Here is an 11,988-nt window from a genome sequence, read left to right as displayed (position 1 = left end):
GGCAGCTTAAGATTCCATGATGCAGTTTTGAAATTATAGAATTTGGCCACACAACCCGATTTGTTACGACTAATTTGAAACAAATAGGGGAAGAGAGTTTTTAGTGGTATTATCATGATGTCCAACTCTCCTCCCAAAAGAGAGTAGCAAGGCCATTACCAACCTTGTATCTAATATGATTCCAGAAAGGAGGAAGATATGAGGTAATATCTCCACCTTGGTCTTAGCTCCACCTTCCTAATAATAGCACCATTTAATTGCCTTTTCCAATAGCTATGATGGAGAAGTCCCCAACTCCATTTTGTCCATAGAGCTTGATTAAAAGAGTTTAAGATCTTTTTAAGTCCGAAACAGGGGCAATCGGGTCGATTCAAAGATACAGGGCAGGTCAGAATGAACCCGACTTGCTTGTTAAATAGGTCAGCATTTGAAATCTATTCCTGTCATGTTAAATAAACAGTTAACCTGACCTGACCTGACCTGCTTAACAGTATAAATAACCTGTTTAAACAAAATATAGTCAACCACTAAACTAGCTAACCTGTTCTTAATCAGGCACCACAAATATGAGGACGAATGAACCAGTCCCTACCTTTCCGCACCGCGCATTCACCATCTAGAAAGAGATGGAGATCCTGGAATTAACCCAAAAAATACAAACAGAATTGTTAAGGCTCTGTTTCTCTAAATCTTGACACCGGATACTATCATCAAATCACTAAATCATTTCTCAAGTGGATTGGGCCTAACGTTTCTGTGGATAGTCTCAAACATCCTGCTTTGTCCCTTCCTTGTCCCTTACTTGTACACAGTCAGTAATGGTAACCACTACTTTGTTGCTCGCCAGCAGCATCCGGGTGTTCAGGAAGGGAGAAAACAAGATCCACTACGAAATCTAAACATTTACCATCATACCACCTACCGTACCGTAGTTTCGATAAAATCTTTACAGAAAAACCTCGATAAAAATACCGATTTCAAACAAGAAATAAGGCAGAGAGACGGCATCGTCATCGACCCAATGTTGGAGGTCGAGAACTTAAGGGAAAAAAAAAAGAGGAGCAAACACTCACAGGGAAGAAAAACAGCAGCAAGCACTCCCTGCTTATCAAAAAATAACAAAAGCAGTAGCAAGCACTCATGACAAAAGGATCATATTCATGTTTGGATTGGCGGCGAGCACATACAAACTCAGGGAGGAGTTTTATAACCACAGTAACCAACGACAACAACGATTTTATTGGATGCATCGCACACACCGTCCGTCCATAACACCCTTAGCAAGAGTGAAGGGATCATGGGCTGATGTTTTGATTGGCAAGCACATGGAGAGCAATAAGCAGCAGCAGAGGTGCCAAGGTGGCCCACATCACAGCCTTGGCGAGAGTACGGCGATTCGGGTTCCCGGCCACCACGAAGCTTAGCTTCAGCAACCACACGCCGAAGAGAATGAGCACCAGGACAGCAGCGTAGTATGCCAGGCGAAGCAGACTGCGAGACCAGATGCCCGTCGGCGGCTTGAGTATGGCTCCTATACCAGACGCGACCATACAGAAGCCTTCGGAGAACAGCATCTTGGGAAGGGACCCGGTGGTGGGGACGTTCACGTCCCCTTCACCGGCGCCTCCTTCTTCGACACCATCCAAACCAGCGATCTGAGACGCCTCACCGGCGCCTCCTTCTTGGATACCGGACGCCATATGAGTGCTAAAATAGTTGGATAGGAAAGAGCGGTGTCTCACCGGCAGCGTTGCAAAGAAAGAGATGAAGTAGGGAGAATGAAGAAGGGAACAAGAATTGGGATGTAGAGGTACCAGAGAGGAGAGGAGCCCAGTATATATACCCTCCGAAGGGCGAGGGGTACATCTGGGCTTCCACTTATAGCGTACTTTATCGAAAAGATTGAGCATTCTTTCAATTCTACCAAGGTGAGAGGAATTATAATTGTGCAAGAAGGACCAGTTTGGAAAACTAAAGGAACTCTAGAAGACACTTTATGTTATGATATTTGTTGACCCTTGTTTCAACGAGACAAACAAGGTCAATGTGGAGCCTTGAGATCAGTTGCCTAACACTATATTTTTTTTTTAGGGGATTCCCGGACCCTGTGTTCCAGACAAAAAGTTTTACCATAAGCAGGGCCGGTCCTGACATTTTTTAGACTTAGGGCTAAATGAAAAAAATGAGACATTCTCTATTAAAAATTAACATACTTTAAATATTAATTATCATTAAAAAATTAATCTACATGCAATAATTTTCTATAGATATATTCGTTAAGCAGTGTATAAAACCATCATTAATCTATTTAATTATTTTTTTTATTATAATATTGTAGAAAGCCATCCTTACACCCTATTGAAACATCAATACAAGATCTAGGCCTGGGGCCTGGGGCGGTCGCCCAGTTTGACCTGCCCCAGGGCCGGCCCTGACCATAAGGCTAAAATAGCAGGGTGATTACTGACCTCCAGCTCCTCAATGCCAACACGGAGGTGACTTTTGAAACCCTTCTTAGTCTTCTTCCTCTCTATCTTCTGCTGCTGATTAATGTTCCTCATTATAGCCATAGCTTGATCTGCTCCAGCTCTGAATTTCTTTTTGAAAATCTGATGACATCGCATTCGCAGGTTAAATTTTCCCGAGCGTGCCTTCGCCCAGATCATTCGATCAGACGGTTAGAACGAGCGAGGAGAGATCAAGGACAGAAAATTTGACTTTGTTCGAGTGGTATGTTTTGAACCTACTTTTGGATCATGGCTCCATAAAAAAGTTTTTCCACGATACTACTTTCATGGAACAACATGCTACGGGTGAAAGTAGAATATTGTTCTAATAAAATATTTGTTCATAAAATAAATGTTTCCTACCTCTGGATCATTGCTCCATGAAATAAGAGTGCATTTGGTTAGCCATTAAAAAATATATTTTTTTAATTTTTAAAAAATAAAAATTAAAAAATAATATTTGATAATATGAAAAATAAAAAATTAAAATTAAAAAATTAAAATAAGTATTTTATATGCAAAGTAAAAAATTTTTGCTTTTCAAAATTTATTTTTCTATTTTTTTTTGCTTCTCCACATCTAAAACATCAAATCAAAAAATAAAGAGTCTGAATTCTTCTCCCTCGTCGAGCTCTTCACCTCCCCATCTCCTTCTCCCTCCTTTTTCGAACTTTTTTCTCTTATCGAGTTCTTCATCTGCCATCTTCAAATATTACTTTTTGCTTTATAGCAACGTAAGTATCAAATATATTTTTTATTTTTTTATTTTTATTCAATAATAAAAATAAAAAAATAAAAAATATATATTTTTTAAAAATTAAAAATTAAAAATCAAAAAGTGTAACCAAATGCACTATAAATGTTTCTACGGTTCTATTTCATGGAACCATATGCTATGGGTAAAAGTAGAATATTGTTCCATGAAAACATGTTTTGGGCTTCCTTGTGGATCATAGCTCCGTAAAACAAGTATTTCCACGATTCTACTTTCATGGAACAATATGCTATAGGTGATTAGTGAAAGTAGAATATTATTTCATGAAAATAGAATAAATGTTTTACTTTCATAGGATAATATTCTACTTCCACCAGTAGCATATTGTTCGATGAAAGTTCTATTTTCATGGGACAATATTCTAATTTTATCCATAGTATATTATTACATGAAACTAGAATCGTGGGAACATTTGTTACTTGAGAGTATGATCCAAAGTAGGTGCAAAACATACCACGCGTCAAAGTCAAATTTAGTTTTGCTTGCTCTCGCACAAGTATTTTTCTTTCTTTTTGTTAATTTTCAATAATCTGTGTGTATATACGGTATGAAGAGTCCATCAACCAGGTCTCACGCTTTCACAATTGCAATAGCTTTGCAGCTGCATGTATCTGTATACGTGAGAAGCTGATTAGCAAATTAAACCTCTGCTAATCAATAAAAAAAAACAAGAAAACCCTCTCTTCCCGGAGAGGATGCCAACCATGAAACCAAGCTCCTATTTCTTCTTTTGTTTTGTCTCTACTTTTATTTAGTTAAGATTGTCAAGTGTCATCATCTTTTTAATTATTTTCAAAATTTGTGTTATCTTGATTTTTCTTTTTTATTTTCAAATCTTTATAGACTCATTTGATTCGTAGGAAGAATTTTTTTTAATTTATTTTTTAAAAAAATATTTTCTGAGAATAAAATTTTGACATATTTGATTGATCATAAAAAAGTGACTTACTGAAAAATAGCTTATGTTTGGTTAAGCACTTATTTTTTTTGGAAAACTGTATAAAATACCTATTATATTTTTAATAGATATAAGACTATATCTTTTTTCTCCTAAACTTTATATAAATATAAATATTATATTTATATCAATATAAATATAATATTAATATATTATAATATAATATTAAATAATAATTTATTATATTGATATAATACTAATATATTAATATTATATTAATATAATATTAATATTTAATATAATAAATTATTAATATAAATATAAATATAACATTATATTAATATAAATATTAATATAGATATTATATTAATATTAATAAAAATATTATATTAATAAAAATATTAAAATATAATAAATATTATAATATTGATATTATTATTATATTTATATAAATATTAAGATAATATTAATATAATACTATATCACTATTCAATATTTCATCATAACTATTTATTAATTTTTTATAAAATCTTAGGCATGGATCTTAAAATAATATTTTAAAAAAAATACCATCACTTTCAATCCTATAGAAAGTGCTAAAATCCATATTTCCCATGGATGTCTACTTCTCATAAAATATGAAAAGTGATTTTCTATGGAAAGAGTCTTTTTCATTTTCTCTTCTCTTAAAACTCCAACCAAACAAGAGACTCTCTCTCCACTTCTAGAAATAGCCTCTTTCCTCTCCACTTCCCGTCAACCAAACGAGTCCTAAGAGTTCTCCATGCACTTATGCAACTAATTAACTAAAGCTCATACAATATTAGTGAGCTGTCCATTTAAAATGACTTTTAGCTAGGTCCCACCTATCCAATCTTAGTCTAATTATATATGATGCAACCAAGTTGATCTTATTTAGTCTAACCTAAGTTCATTGGATCTAATTAGATCCGACATGGTAACTTGACCCATCTTGCCAAACCTAATCATGTAGTTAGCCCAATTTAGATATGCAAATGGATTGGCCTTGGGCTCGTAAGCTAGCCCATCTTGCAATGCTCTAACGACCACCTGCACCACAAATGAAGGTGGCTCCTAAAAAAGATTTGTGTGACTTCCTAGGGATGCTTCGGCGAATGCGTGTTGGTTACCACTGCATCGTTACAAACCCTACCTCCCTTGTTTGCCTTCAAATTCACCATGCTGCGACCCCTGAAACTAAATAAACCTAGGGATTCTTCTTTCTTCCATCGCTTTGATAGTCTCGAGTCTCCTATTATAATCTACTCTAGTTCACGATGTTGGGGCAGAAGCTGTACAAGACGAAGCTATGCATATTCTACCAGCACTGCTGTTGCACTCTCCAGAGTTGCAACTTCGTCTATGGCATCTCCTTGTTTGAATATCCAGAGAAATCAATTTTTGATTGGTATTATTGGGGTAAGTCAATCGACCCCGACTCAGATCAATCAACTACTGACTTCGACTCAACAACAGCCGACCGACCGGACATACAACCCCGACTCTACATCGGTTGAATATGCGGTTCCGACTCTTCATCGACTAACTGAGCGAACCGCACCGACCTACTACCGGCTAATCAACTAAAGACTCGACTACTATCGATCGACAACGAACAACTTAGACCATCAGTAAATAGAACTACTAACCGACGATCGCTTATGGATTCTACCGACATATGATCGGTTCTACCAACATATGATCGATTTTACCGACATATGGTCGGTTAATCTGCTCAACATACCATAACCATCACGAATGGTTACCGACTGCATATCATGGTGCGATCAGTGAGAATTAATGATCCACTATGTAATTATGGCCTGATGATTTAGCACCATAAAATACGGGACCACGTCCGACGGTTACGAAAATCTCATCTATAAAAGAAAGTAAGAAAAATAGGACGAATAAGCCAACTCTGGGCCAAAACTCTGCTACCGCTTACATTCAACTCCTGTTCACCAACTTTCCTCTCTGACTTAGGCATCGGAGGGTTCCCGTCGAATACAAATCCGATCTACGTGGATGCTGTTTTGTAGGTGTTCGTTCCTGACGACAGACAACGGAGAGTTGGCCGTAACAGATTGGCGTGCCAGGTAGGGGGAGATGCAATCATATTCACTATGGCAAAAATCAGGGCCTAGCATTCTATTGTAATCGGATCAGCGAGACACTCTTCCCGTCAGAAAGAGGTTCCTCTCCCTCCTCCAATAGCAAAGCCTAGTTCTTCATGTCCTGTGATCACAATGGATATCCAGATTGCTAACTTCTCTCAAGATCAAGGTTTGCAATCTTCTTCTAAATCTTGGATCTGAGACCCTGAATCTAGTGACGCCCACACAAGAATTTATCTTGGTTTATAAATTGGTTTATTTTCTAAGGTGGCCACTTTGCAAAATCGAGTTGGTTTCTCCTCCCATCTTCCTATTCGCTGTGGACGTATATATCGAGCGCCTCCTTTCAGAAATCTCCATTTGCGATACCGTTCCTCCACCCTGAAGCCCTCTCATTCTCGAGGCCGCGCCACCATCAGAGGAAAAGGGGAAAAAAGAAAATATCCACCCGTTCCCCTCACATCGTCTTCCTCTCCCCCCACCCGCGACATGGTCGTCAAGCCTGGCCACCCCCACGTCGACCGCTCCGACTCCATTTGATCTACTTCCTCCTCCCACGTGATTGAGACTCTCGAGAATGGAAAGAAGAAAGAAAATACTCAGCACAAAAGCCCAGCCATTGTCTCAGCTTCCTTATTCGGCCGCTCCAAGCCTCTCTTCAAGCCTCCCACACGATTGAGACTCCCAAGAATAGAAAGAAGAAAGAAAATACCCAATACAAAAGCCCAGCCATCTTCTAAGCTTCCTTGTTCGGCCACTCCAGGCCTCGTTTCAAGCCCACCACGCGATTGAGGCTCCCGAGAATGAAAAGAAGAAAGGAAATACCCAACACAAATACCCAACCATCGTCTAAGCTTCCATATATGGTATTTCTTCCATACGTGCGTGGCTACATCTCTCATTCTTTTTCAATATTCATGTGTCAAAGGGAGACTTCAACATTCAAAAATTTTTATTTTAATATATATATATATAATTAATTTTTAAATATGCACATTGCATACTAATTTGTAGATCATATTCATATAATTGATTATATTTATAAAAAAATTTAATAATACATTCATTCACATCCTTAATATTCATGAAGATTTTAATAATATCAATTAATAGATATAAATAAATTTTAATATTTTTATAAAAAAAATTATGAATAACATGTCCATTCATATCCTTAATGTTCATAACTGAAAACCTTAATAACACCAGTTAATGGATCTAAATAATTTTTAATTTCATTCATTAAGAATAGGATACGTACATTCAATGCTTTAAGATAGCAAAGTCCACATGGCATGCATAAAAAAAAATGATCTGCTTACATGGACAGCTTCATTTGTAAACTGATATTTTCTCACTTTCTACTTTCTAATATATATATTAGATAGATTAGATTAATTTATTTGTTGCAGATGGTAAATCAATTGATTTATTTTTAGATATGGCAGGGGTGCTGTGAAAGTGTTGGCCCTATGGCATTGTGAATCACTTTCTAAATTTTTGATATGGTATAACTAACAATAGTAAAATACATACTTTAGAGGATTTTAGAGCAGTTAAAAGAAGAGTTTGCTTTGACAAATATTGGACGTTTATATTTTCTGTAAGTATTCAGGACACCAATATTCAATAAAAAATTATTTTATACTGTTATGATATAGATGAGAGGTCATCATTAGTCTCACATTGATTATGAATTAAAGATCGATTTATGTGGAATGAGATCTTTTCTTCCACGTAAGATATTTTTTAAAGAGCAAAATCGTTAGATCCCATATCATAGTGCTAGAGAAGCCATCCGACTCATAAACCTTTGATTGCAACATGTACAAAATAAAAATATGCTGAAGGAAGAAGAATGAAGAACATGCATTACAGCCAATATCATTACTTCATGCCTTAAATTCTCAAATATCCAAAGTCCGACATAATCTCCATCCACATCTTATCACTACATGGTAGATGGACTCTAATACTGCGACATTCACTCAATCATGCATTGCACATTCTGTCAATAGTAGACTATGATTGCAACTTGGATATGGTGCACTTGATTCTCTTATAATGTATTTTGATCTAAATTGGACCGTTGCCAAGATACCAGGCACATGAGGAGTGAATTGTCATTTGTTGGATTGGATCTTATATTTTAGTTTGTGGAAAAACAATCTACCACATCTCATTCTAGTTTTCACTCTAAATGGTAGTCAGTTGCCTGCTTTTAGAGTTGGATATCTTTGTTCGGAATGAAACGAGGAGAAAAATAAGGAGGTGCTTAGTTGGGAAGAATATGGGTTCGAAATCAAAATGGGAATAGATGAATCTCATTTCAATCGTTCAATCATTCAAAATGGGAATAAGTAGATGCTTAGTTGGGGAGAATATTCTGATTTTAATTTTGGAGTGGAATGGGAATGGTTCAATCGATCTAGAACTCAATCCCCACTCTTTCCTACAGATTTAAATTTTCATTCCGATTTCGATTTTGATTTCGATTTCAATTTTAGACATGAACCAAACACTTTGGAGGATTTGGCCATTTCGATTCTGATTCCAATTTATTCTGATCCTCATTCTTATTCTGATTTTAATCACGAATCAAATATCCCCTAAGAAACTTCCTACTGCAGATTCATTAAAGAGGAAAAGATGCACAAGAAAGAGATATGAAGATTAATTTATAAGAATACAAAGGAGAAGAAACCAAAGCAGTTTAGTTCTAGATCGAACTCAAGAAAGAGGACATGTGTACGCTTTTCGAACTGAGCTGCTCCCAAAATTGATAGGAATGGAGAATCTTCTCGACCACAGGGTAGATTGAATGCCGTTGTTGAAGGAAGACACTTCCATTTCTCTCGAGCCAAATATGCCAATATGCAGCCATCACAAGTTAATCCCATGCACTTCTCCAAGCCGGTCGGATTTTTTTTTTCTTCAAGGATTGGATATCGTTCTTACTAAACTAGGGGGTGCTTGGTTCGCAACCGAAATCGGAATCGAAATGGCTTGAAATTGGAGTCGGAATGGTTAAATTCCTCAAAATACTTGATTCGTGATCGGAATCGGAATTGAAATTGGAAAAAAAATTTGAATCTATAGAGGAGAGTAGGGATTGAGTTCTATATAGATTGAGCCATTGCCATTCCACTCCGAAATCGAAATCGAAATAGGACTCCTCTCAATCAAACTATTGGAATGAAAGTTATCCATTCCGATTCCGATTTTAAACCCCTACTTCTCCCAACCAAATATCTCCTAGGTGTTATTTTTTATGACAATGCCAACGCCACATACTTTGCAGCCAATCGTGTTTCTCATGCTTATATGAAGCATATAAACATTTCTTTTGAGTCAAATGAAGCATACAGACATTGATTACCTCTTTATACCCAAAAAAAAAAAAAAAGGCATTTGGAGAATTCCATGTTTATTTTGTATCTACATTGATGGAGGCTTGTACCATCCGTAACATAACATTGCCCGAGGTTGGGTCGGGCTGGGCTGGGCTCAAGCCTGGCTTTGCTGCTCAAGGCGTCATCTGGGCTTGAACCCGGCCTAGCACAGCCATATGCCCAAGCTTGCTATGGCTGCTAGCATGTGCTCAGTGGAAATATTTTTTGTACACCGTGTATGGTACGGAAAATATACATCGCATGCGATGATTGGCTCACTTACGAAATTAGACTGCATGCAGAAATTTTTTTTTTTTTTTTGTCTACTCTATGTGTGAGCCAATCAACGTCTCCGCAGTACACATACAATTTTTTGTGCTCGGAGCGCTCGATGCCAAGCCTTGGCCGATTTGATAGGACCCCAAGAGCCCATTTTTTTTGTAGATAAAAAATTTATTCATAAAATTATATTTTTTTGAATAAATATTTTTCAGGTAATATTTAGACAAGAAAATAACTTACCTATCTTCTTTTATACATGGGAAAGTGGCTTTAAAATCTGTTACCTGGGTAAGTTACTAAACTTTATCCATATTTTTTATAATACCCTTTATGCTTCTTGGGTCAAATTTGATGATTTATTTATAAAGCTTAATTTTTTTTGTACCAAACTAAGTAATTTTTTTTTGTACCAAACTAAGCTTTTTGTCTATACCAAATTATCCTAACATAATAAAATTATCAACTTCTAATAAAGATATATTTTATTAATCTGAGTTATTAGGCATTAACGATAGAGGCATCGGAAACGAGAAAAATGATATTTTAGGAATAAAATTAAGAGATCACTTTACCGGTTGATGAGAAAATTATTTAGCCATCTCCTGGATGGATAAAATTTTCCTTCTATTTCATGGGTAAATGCCACCCATGAAAAATAATTTATCCATCTTGAAATCTGTGAGAACATGGGTAAGTTGGTCAATAGGAAAGTTGACCAACTTTTTCATGATATTTATCCATAAAAGAACGAGCCCTAAGTACTAAGATCTAGAACGTTGAGATGACAGCCTCGGATGGGAGTCTCTTCATGGTGCCATTATTGCCGGTCTTTCGTGGGAAATTATAAAATAGTAATTTACATATTTATCCCTATCCCGAGCTTCAATTCTTTTTTGTATATACCTTTATTGCAGCTTTTTTTTTTGTTTTACTAAAAAAAAAAAAAAAAAAGGGAGTTGGAGGAGGGCTATATTGCCGCCTAAATCAAAACGCTATTTAATATGAGTCTCTTGACCACCAAGATAATATCTTAAGAAAATTTAAAATAATAATTCAATTTACATAAAATAATTGAGTTCAATTATTTCGACTATCTTATAATATTTAACTAGTCACTTTTTTCTTTTTGATAAAAATATTAACAAAACACCCACTAATGTTTGAAAACTTAAATATTTAAAGTATTTGAAAGATGATAATTGGTTGTACTAGTTTTAAAACTTTTTTGTATAATGTATTAAATTTTATGATTCTCAAAAGCAAGATGACTTGTGATTATTTTGTATTTATTCTACTATTTATAAAATGTAGATCCATCTACAATAATTAAAAAAAAATGATCATATGTGTATATTTTTTCCTTTTTGATAAAAGAATAAAACACAGATTTACTTCATTTTGTTCTTTTGAATATTTTGCAATATACTATATAAATATGAATTGATACACTTTAATTATTTGAAACAATATTACAAAAGGAGCATTTCAATGAATAAGGCTTCCACTATTGCAAGATTTAAGAAGGGTTAAATATATGTAACCTATCTCCTGTATGTGGAGAGACTATTTTTTGTATTTTAAATTTATAACACTTAGATCACAATAGAATAGCCTTATTATTCTATCAAGGCTCGCCCTCTATTTTAAAATCATTATCTTTAATTATTTGAAATAATAATATTAAGAAAGTATCTAAAAATAAAATAATAAATATATATATTTCTATTTTTCTTTGAAAAAAGAATATGCATAGCTATTAATATGTTTTTATTTTCACTATCACTTATTCAATCAAATAGATTTACGTTCTACTTTATTTTTAATAGTAAATAAGTATAAAGTAATCATAGATCCTATATTTCAAAAAAGTCATGAATATATAATGTATATTATATACAAAAATGTAGAACTCATAAAACTAATTATTATCATTTATTTTTTTAAATCATGTTTTCAAAATATCTAAGAATAAAATGAAGTATATATTTTGCTAATT

Source organism: Elaeis guineensis, chromosome 10 (assembly GCF_000442705.2).
Source record: "Elaeis guineensis isolate ETL-2024a chromosome 10, EG11, whole genome shotgun sequence".
In the NCBI taxonomy this organism is placed as follows: Eukaryota; Viridiplantae; Streptophyta; class Magnoliopsida; order Arecales; family Arecaceae; genus Elaeis; species Elaeis guineensis.
Note: the sequence above shows the minus strand (reverse complement) of the source record.